The following is an 8,495-nucleotide window of genomic DNA, read 5'->3' as shown; positions in this document are numbered from 1 at the left end:
GTGGCGGAGACCTTGGGCCTCGGCAAGCTGCTCTTCCTTCCTCAGCATTTCTGGCCGTGTGCCTCGGGCACGTCACTGCTTACCCTCTTCTGCAAAGGACGGAGCGGCCAGGTGAGAAGCAGGCATGTTCTCGACGGGCTGGTCAAGATGAAAGGACTTCAGTGTCCTCACATGCTAGACCTTTGGCTGACATTTTGATGGGTGGCTGGTTTGGAGGCCGCTTTGTCCCAACAAAGAGTTCCCTAGCTGGGCCAGCTCCGCCCTCCTGGGGACACCATATTTTTCAGGTAGTTGTTCTACAGACCTTCTCACACCAAAGAATCACGTCTCTACTCAGCTCCTCTGCCCCTTCCCTCTGTGGTTCTCTGTGGCCCCATCTCTCAGGTCCCTATGCACCAGATGCCTGGTGACTGTGAGGGTGGGATGTTTCCAGTGAGCGACACCCCTCTCCCCTGACAATCCTGGTGGAAGGGCTTCAGCTTTCCTTAGCCTGAGAGAAGGGGCAGCTAGATGGGCCTGGTGACCCACGGGCCCTCAGCGAGGATGGCCTGCGGTGGGTCCTCCAGCCAGTGAGCATTTACAGGGCATTCAGGCACCTGTCACAGGCCAGCCTCGGAGAGGCCATGTAGTGCCTGGATGGTTGAGGTCTTTGGCCTCTGGAGGCTACAATTCCAATAGACCACATGCTTCCAGGAGGTATGAGGTCTAGAAATAGGGTCAATGAGCAGGTATTGGGGCCTGAACCCACCTCAGCAATTGCTGCATTTTCTCGAGCTAAATTATAGAAGTTGGGTAGAAAAATAAAAATCCAATGAAAGGAAAAACAAATTGTGGGAACCCAGTGAAGCAGAACCCACAATTAACAAGCTTTCTCTATAATCTGATGGCTCCTCAGAGAAGAACACACTCCTGAAAAAGGCTAATTATATATTTGTTTATTCAGCCCACAAATAGCATTTTGACAGCCATTTGGGGCTGGAAGGGGCTTGGCAGAGGTCATCTCAGTCCACCCCTGCTCTGTGAGAAATCTCCATGGGTAGATGATGCGTTGGATTTGACGGAACTGTTGGCTTTCTTGAGCAAATTTAACTAGGAAAACGGACTAACCCCAACTAGGAGGTTTGAGGCCGTCCTGGGTGTCCATGGGTGCTGATCAGGTTTTCAGTGAAACAAGCAGGAGACCCTGGAAGAGACCCAAAGACAACGAGCAGGTTTTAATCCACTGAACTGACTAACAGGGAGGGAGAGTTTCCAGTCTATTATCCCAGCAGGCCAAGAGATTGCTGACCTCCCTATTAGATGTACAATTTGTAACCTCAGTCAACTGTGTGTCCTTGTACCTCAAAACACTGAAAAGAAAAGCATCGTCTGTGACCCCAGGCACAGAAGTGAGCCTTGAATTTGTTCTAAACTCGCACCCATGGAAATGATTGGCAGACCTGCACCGGGAGCTCATTCTGGGGGTGGGGCGCGGGATGTGGATCCTCATGAGTTCACTGGGGGGGTGCTGGCTGGTATCTTTGGATTTCTGGGGTTTTTTCCTTTCTTTTTTTGCATTGCTGGGTATTTTTATGAGTGTGTGGTTGGGGGGCCTGGGTTTGTCCCGATGGCCATGCTCTGTCCCCCAGAACGCCCCCAGGGTGGGAGACGGAAATCGGGAGTTTCTCCCGACGCCGGGGCAGCTTGGCCACATCCCGAGGGCGGACTGGGCTCTCCCGGCTCCTGGCCGGGCGCTGCCTCCCGCGCGGGCGGGGCCTCGGGGCGTGGATCATGGGCCCAGCTGCTCAAAGCGTCGGGCCTCCGTGGGGAGCTGCACTGCGTTCGGCAGAACCAGCGGTTCGAGCGGACCACAGTGAGCCGAACTCGAAGAAGCCTCCTGTTCCTGTCCTGTCTGTCTCCCTTTGTCTATCTTCTCTGGCCTCCTCCGCCTGAGGGGAGGGCGCCTTCACAAATGGCCTTAGGATGCCGTTCTGAAGCTTACAGAATGAGAAAACCGTCCAGTGACTAGCAGAGGACTTTATTCTCGCCGCTTATCTGAAGAATGACGAAACAACTATCACCAATGTTTACAAGTCCAAGTAGACATCCAGCCCATGTAAAATATGTAATTTATGCAAGAGATTGCACCTTTCTTTTGTAACGAATGCACTAAGCAACCCTGTATATATTTTACAAGGTCTTTACAGAAAAAGAATCATTTACTGTAGTGTTGTAAAATAATGCAGTTTTCTAATTTTTTCATTAAAATCTCTATGGCACGTTTGCAAAGGTGTCTTGGTCTTCCTTCACTAAGAAAGGGTGGCTGAGGGCCGGGCACGGCACCCCCGCCTCGGGCACGCTCGGGAGGCTGTTCAGAACAGGACAGAGGCCCGGCTGTGCCTCATTGGCGCCGGTCCTCATGGCAGGGCCTCCAGGAGCCTTTTCCCTCACTCCCGGCAAAGACCTCAACTGAACTGAGGCCCGATTTGCTGATTTTTGTTTTTCTTTCCTGGCTGAGGAACCTTAGTCAGAACATGAGACAACCCCTTTTCACCTACCTGCCTGCCTGCCTCTTTGGGGGAAAAGAGGAAAAGCAGGCGTTAAAGGTGCTCAATATTCTCTCTCTGCCCAAGATCATGTCTGTTCCCCCACCCGCAGGGGCAGCTGGGCAGGCCTCCGCCCCACTCCCGTTCCAGAGGCCGGCCAGGGCCACTCTGCGGCCACCAGGAGCGGAGCTTCCTGGAAGGCATGGCACTCACAGAGGGCTCCCGGAAACTCAGGCCGCAGCCTGGCCGCAGCGTGACAAGGCCTCAGGAGATGCCGCTGCTGGGGGCCCGTATCTGGAGGACGACAGTCGTCGTCTTCGTGTCCCAGCTCTGGGGTTAGGGCCGCCGGCCGCCGGCAGCACCTCACACAGCCGGGCTCTTGTCTCGCCCGTCCTGTAGGAAGTGCGCTCACGCACGGAGCACCGGCTGCCCGCTCTGCGCCCGGGCACTTACCCAGAGGCTCAGACAGGAAACGCTTGACCCTGCCAGGGCCTCGCCCCTCGGACTCATCGCATCACTGCGGCTCATCCCCGACGGGCACCTCGCTCTGGGAGCTGGGCCGCCCAGCGCAGGGTGGGCGTGCACGTTCGGCAGCGAGCCGGGCAGGCCGCGTGAGGCTTGGCGGTCACCCCACACTGCCCCTGCGCCGGAAAGCAGCCAGGGACGCAGAGCAGTGCACTGCTGAGGCTGATGACACTTCATTCATAGAGCCGGAAGCTTGAATGTCATCCACAGGTCACCAGATGTTCTCCTGACCCCCCTCCCCCCCACTCCCACTTAATAAAACGATGTAATAAAAGTCATCCTTTGCTGGTGGGCCATACAGAGGCCGCAGGCCTTCAGGCCACTGGGCAGCAATCTGTCCTATGCTCTTTCCCACGCGTGGATGTAACTAACCCCCTCAGGGTCCCCATCTGCGCAAGACCAGTGACGGCGCCTGGGTTGAAGGCTGTCAGTCCGGTGCCAGGGCCCCTGCTACTCACACAGCGGCCAGGCTGAAACGGGTCCCGGGTCAGGAGTCTATCCCCCTATCCTTCCTGGGGGGCTTAGCAAGATCGTGGCCGGCCTCCCTGGCCCTCCCCGGGGCTCTAAGCAGAAGCTGCGGGAGGATCGCAGGGCTGGGCTCAGCGAGATGCTGCTCAGTGGGCCCCTGGGTCCTGCTCCAGAATTAGTAACAGGAATGTGTTTTAAAGTCAGAAGTTTTAAAAAAAACAAACTTTTGACACAGTCATCTCTGTGCTTCCTGATTGAAGCATGAAGCAAATAGCCCTGCAGTAGGTCTGAGAACGGTTGGAATGTAAAAGTGGTGACGAGCGTAGGAGTGTGGACACCCCTGTCACTCTGCTGGGCTGGGAGAAGGCCTGGGTTCTGCCTGAGGATCGCCATTCTCCCAAGCAGCCCAGATCCATGGGCATTCAGTGCCTGGCACGGGGCTGTTTCCTAAGAAATACCCACTGAATAGTGACTGGCCCCGACGTCGTCCTGGAGATGTTGCCCACAGTGAGCGCCACATTGGGGTCTTACATCTGGGTTCAGCACTACCCACTCCAGACCCATCCCAGTACTGAGACTTTAAGACATAAATCTCTTTGGCATGCCCAGCACTTCTCGACCATGGGGCAGCCACTTAAGGAGGGAGCTGAGAAGCCGCTTTCCCTCCTGGATTTTCAACCTCCCTCAGCCAGCAGTGGCGGGAGGTGAATTGGGACACGCTGGTTACGGATAAAAGCCTAGGTTTTGATTTTCATCGTGTGTCTAGAGCTGGCAGAGGCAGGCACAAGCCGAGTCTGAGCTGAGACTCCAGTCCTCCTGAGAGCCCGAGGCGTGGGTCACGGGCAAGGCCTGGAAGCCTTCCAGTCCCCGCCACCGAGTCAGAAGGTCTGTTGACTCAGCTATCGAATTGCCCGAGAAGCTCAAGTCCACTGTCTTAGAAGCTCTGACGGACTCAGCCCAGCCAGACGAAGGTCACAGTGATAAACCTGAAGACCCCAGAGTGTGGGGCTCCCTCGCCTGGCCCACCTTGGGGCCAGATGGAGTCACAGGGTGGGTGGGAGCTCCCAGGTGAAAGGCGGTCAGCTTCCCGCCCAGTGGCAGTCACAGGTGGAAGTGTGCTTCACCCCATTTGCCGCATACGCCTCAGGGTAAAACAGGGCTCTTTTGAGGGATTAGTATCACCATCTCCCCGAGGACCAAGGTGCCCACTGAGATAATACAGGCAATGCTCATGGTCAGTGTCAGTGGCATGCCAGGCCCTGCTCTGAGATGCTGCTTTGGAGGTTGTGAAGCTCGGGTCAGCCATATGCACTACACATGTGGTCCCTCGGCAGGCTGGCAGCTGTGCAAAGTGACTTCTAGTGTGTCCCTTGTTCTGGTGGCAGTCCAGACGAGCCAATTTGCAGACCCAGGACCCCTGAATGCAAGGGAGACTGGGTCCCCTTGAGGAAGGACCTGGTTAGGTTGCCCAAGTTGTATGCCATTCATCTCCCTCCCAGCCTCCCATAAAGGAACCTATAGCCGGTTAAAAGAGTGACTGTGCTTCAGGGAATGCTGGACACTGGCTCTGAGTTGACACTAACTCCAGGAGACCCAAAATGTCACCATGTCTGAGTAGGGGTTCATGGAGGTAGGGTGATCAGTGAAGCTCAGGTCTAGCCCATGGTGGGTCCAGCGGGTACCCCCCAAGCCCTCCTGTGGTTTTTTTTAAAAGTTCTGGGATGCAGACTTGGAACATGCATGCTCGGCCACTGCCCAAACCTGCACATTGGAAACGGGGTGGCCTGTCATCAGGGCTGGGCCGTTAGAGCACCATGTCCCCTGGGCTACCACTGTGATTGCTTCAAACTATTTAACCGGACCCACCTTTTTCTTCCCTTTCAGAAACTGGTGGGGGGAGCTCTGTGTCTGCCACCAGCTGTGGGCCTTTTGGGACAGGTGGGCTGAGAGAATGAAGGCAGTATTCAGACACATTGTGTACCACCTAAGAGTTATTAATAATACAGCTGTGAACTTTCAGGAACATGTCTTTTGGGTTACATAGTGGCTTCTTCCAGCCATACAGTAACCCCACTGCTAAGGATAAAGCTGCCAGCCTTCTATAAGGCCTAATGCTTCCATAGGCCTCTGGTCTCCCAGTGCCCATGTCAGTGCCACTTCCCTGAGGCGTGAAGGCCACAGCCACTGGGAGGAGTTCCAGGGGACAGAATCCCAGGGGCAAGCATCAGGTCCTGCTCTTTTGATCTGATTAGGTTTAGGGCCATCCATGACTCTGCTGCCCAGCAGCTACTCCTGTGGGTGGCTGGGTTACAATGCAAAAGCAATTCACAGCTCAAGGGTCTTGCATTAAATCAGGGCTACTCCCAAGTGGTGATGACAGTGCCCATGCTCACCTGATCTGTCCTTTTGGCTTCCTACAGTTGATTAACAATATCTAGGTATCAATTCCAACTTGTACGACAGAAGATTTGATGGGCTTGAGTTGGTTCGGGGCCGGAATCTGTGGCTAGCATTATAGTGCCCATTTAGGGGTAGCCATGGTGGCCGATGGCAGAGAAAGTTTCTGCTCAAACAGTCCAGGTTTTCAGAGCTCATGGATGAGGCAGGAATGAGCATGGGGGCTGTTTCCCTCCCCCATGTTTTTAGGCCCCACTTCTTTGGTCAATGGTTAGGTTCACTGTGTCTTATCTTCCCACCTCCTTCCTGTCCCCTCCCTCCCTCAGTCTAGACCACCTGTCCAGAATCTTGCGGCCATTTCTTCTTCCAAAACAGCACCTATTACCTATTTTCTCGGCTCCAGGCAAGGAGGCAGAGACTGGGAGCAGAGTGGAGGGGTGGGCGGGAGCAGGCTGTGGGAGGACTATGGAGAGGACCTGGAGTTTCCTGACAGTCACTCACTGCCAAGTGAGAACAAGGCTTTTCCCACTAACGTGGCATCTCTGTTCAGCTGGGATGCAGCCCAGTGGACACAGGTGCCGGTGAGCAGATGGGACCTTCATGGAAACAAAGTCACTCCCTCTTTGGCACAGACACAGCCTGGGACCACGGATGTGTGGCTTGCTGAGGGTCAGCCCTATTTCTACCCCACCCACCACCTTGGTCGAGCTCTCCCGTGTCGTGCACAACAGGTATGGTTTGTCTACCAGGTAAGTTAGAACATATCATGCCAAGGGCATAGGGTGTGCAGGGAAGGGCCAAACCAGAGACCCCGGTGCTGACCAGATGCTGAATCCCGAATAGGCCAATGTACTAAAGGAAGGCAGGCTTTATGCTGTGCTGGAGCGGTCAGCACACACCTGCTGCTTCGGTCAGAAAGCACGTATTTGAGTATTTACGAAGGTGAGCTCCATGTCCAGCCCTGTGGGTAAGCTCAGCCCACTTGGTGAGTAGTTGCTGAGAGCCTCTCTGTGCCGAGCACAGCAGTCCGGGACTTGGGGCACCTGAGTGAGGGAGGGGGCACACAAAAGCCTTCGAGGAGCTTGTGCCCAGTGTGGGATGAGAATTCTGAGCATAACAGATAGATGACAGGCTTCATGCGCAGGTGAAGCCCTGGAGCACAGCGGAAGGGCAGGGCAAGAGGGATTTGGAGCCCTGCGGGAGGCGGGAGGCGGGAGGCGGGAGGGGAGGCGGGAGGGGAGTCAACTGGCAGTCAGGGCTGAGGAAGGTGAACCCTGAGCAGACTCCAGGGGGAAGAATCAGCCAACCGACAAGCACAGAGCGTCCCAGCTGAGGGCCCAGGCGGGCACAGCCTGCCCGGCCCAGGCACTGGGAGGCTGGCGCGGCTGCCTTCCCGTGCCCAGCCCATCCTCTCCTGCCTCACGCCGGCCCCCGTGGCTGCAGAGGCTGACGCGTGCTCCCGTCCGCCACGTCCCCTTGTCCTGGGCTCAGCCCCTGTCTTCTGCAGGTGGCATGTCAGGGAGAGCTCGGAGGCAGTGTGGACATCCATAGAATTGCACATGGAGGGGTGTGGAGAGGGAGCAAACCCCACCCTCTGGTTCTCCTTTTTCGTGGACTCGAGGCCTGTGACAGTGAGAGAGATGGGCCGCACCCATAAAGTGGCATCATTGGATTCCTCCCTTGCAGGGTGATAGCTGTTGGGACAATTGTAGGCAGGGAGCATGGGGACAGACCTGGTATACCTGCCCTGTGGGGACAGTCAGGGGTGTGTGTGGGGGGGGGACAGTCAGGGGTGTGTGTGTGGGGGGGACAGTCAGGGGTGTGTGTGGGGGGGACAGTCAGGGGTGTGTGTGTGGGGGGGACAGTCAGGGGTGTGTGTGGGGGGGACAGTCAGGGGTGTGTGTGGGGGGGGGACAGTCAGGGGTGTGTGTGGGGGGGACAGTCAGGGGTGTGTGTGTGGGGGACAGTCGGGGGTGTGTGTGTGGGGGACAGTCGGGGGTGTGTGTGGGGGGGACAGTCAGGGGTGTGTGTGGGGGGGACAGTCAGGGGTGTGTGTGGGGGGGACAGTCAGGGGTGTGTGTGGGGGGGGACAGTCAGGGGTGTGTGTGTGTGTGTGTGTGTGTGGCAGTCAGGTGTCGGGGACAGTCAGGTGTGTGTGTGGGGGGGACAGTCAGGGGTGTGTGTGGGGGGGACAGTCAGGGGTGTGTGTGTGTGTGTGTGTGTGTGTGTGTGGCAGTCAGGTGTCGGGGGGGACAGTCAGGTGGAGGGGGATGGCGGAATTGCAGCCCACGTCCCCTCAGCTCCTCTGATCCCCAGGCACACCCGCAGGATCCCAGATCTGCCATCCCATGCTTGGTGTAGGTGTCCATTGGGACAGATGGTGGTGACGGCCTGGAGAAGGGTGATCCCAGTGATATGTGTGGCCTTGGGGAGAGACCAGAGCCCGCACCCACCAGCAGCCCAGCTGTGTTCTAACTTCCCAGTGTTCGATGGGGGCTGCAACTAGGCTCTGGGCTCAGTGACAGGGCGCAGCTGACGTCAGCTCTTCCCTCCCAGCTCCCCTAGGGAGCACCACCCACC

This window comes from Miniopterus natalensis, chromosome 16, assembly GCF_054644295.1.
Source record: "Miniopterus natalensis isolate mMinNat1 chromosome 16, mMinNat1.hap1, whole genome shotgun sequence".
Taxonomy (NCBI): domain Eukaryota; kingdom Metazoa; phylum Chordata; class Mammalia; order Chiroptera; family Miniopteridae; genus Miniopterus; species Miniopterus natalensis.
The sequence above is the reverse complement of the archived record's forward strand: the minus strand, read 5'-3'. Positions refer to the sequence as shown.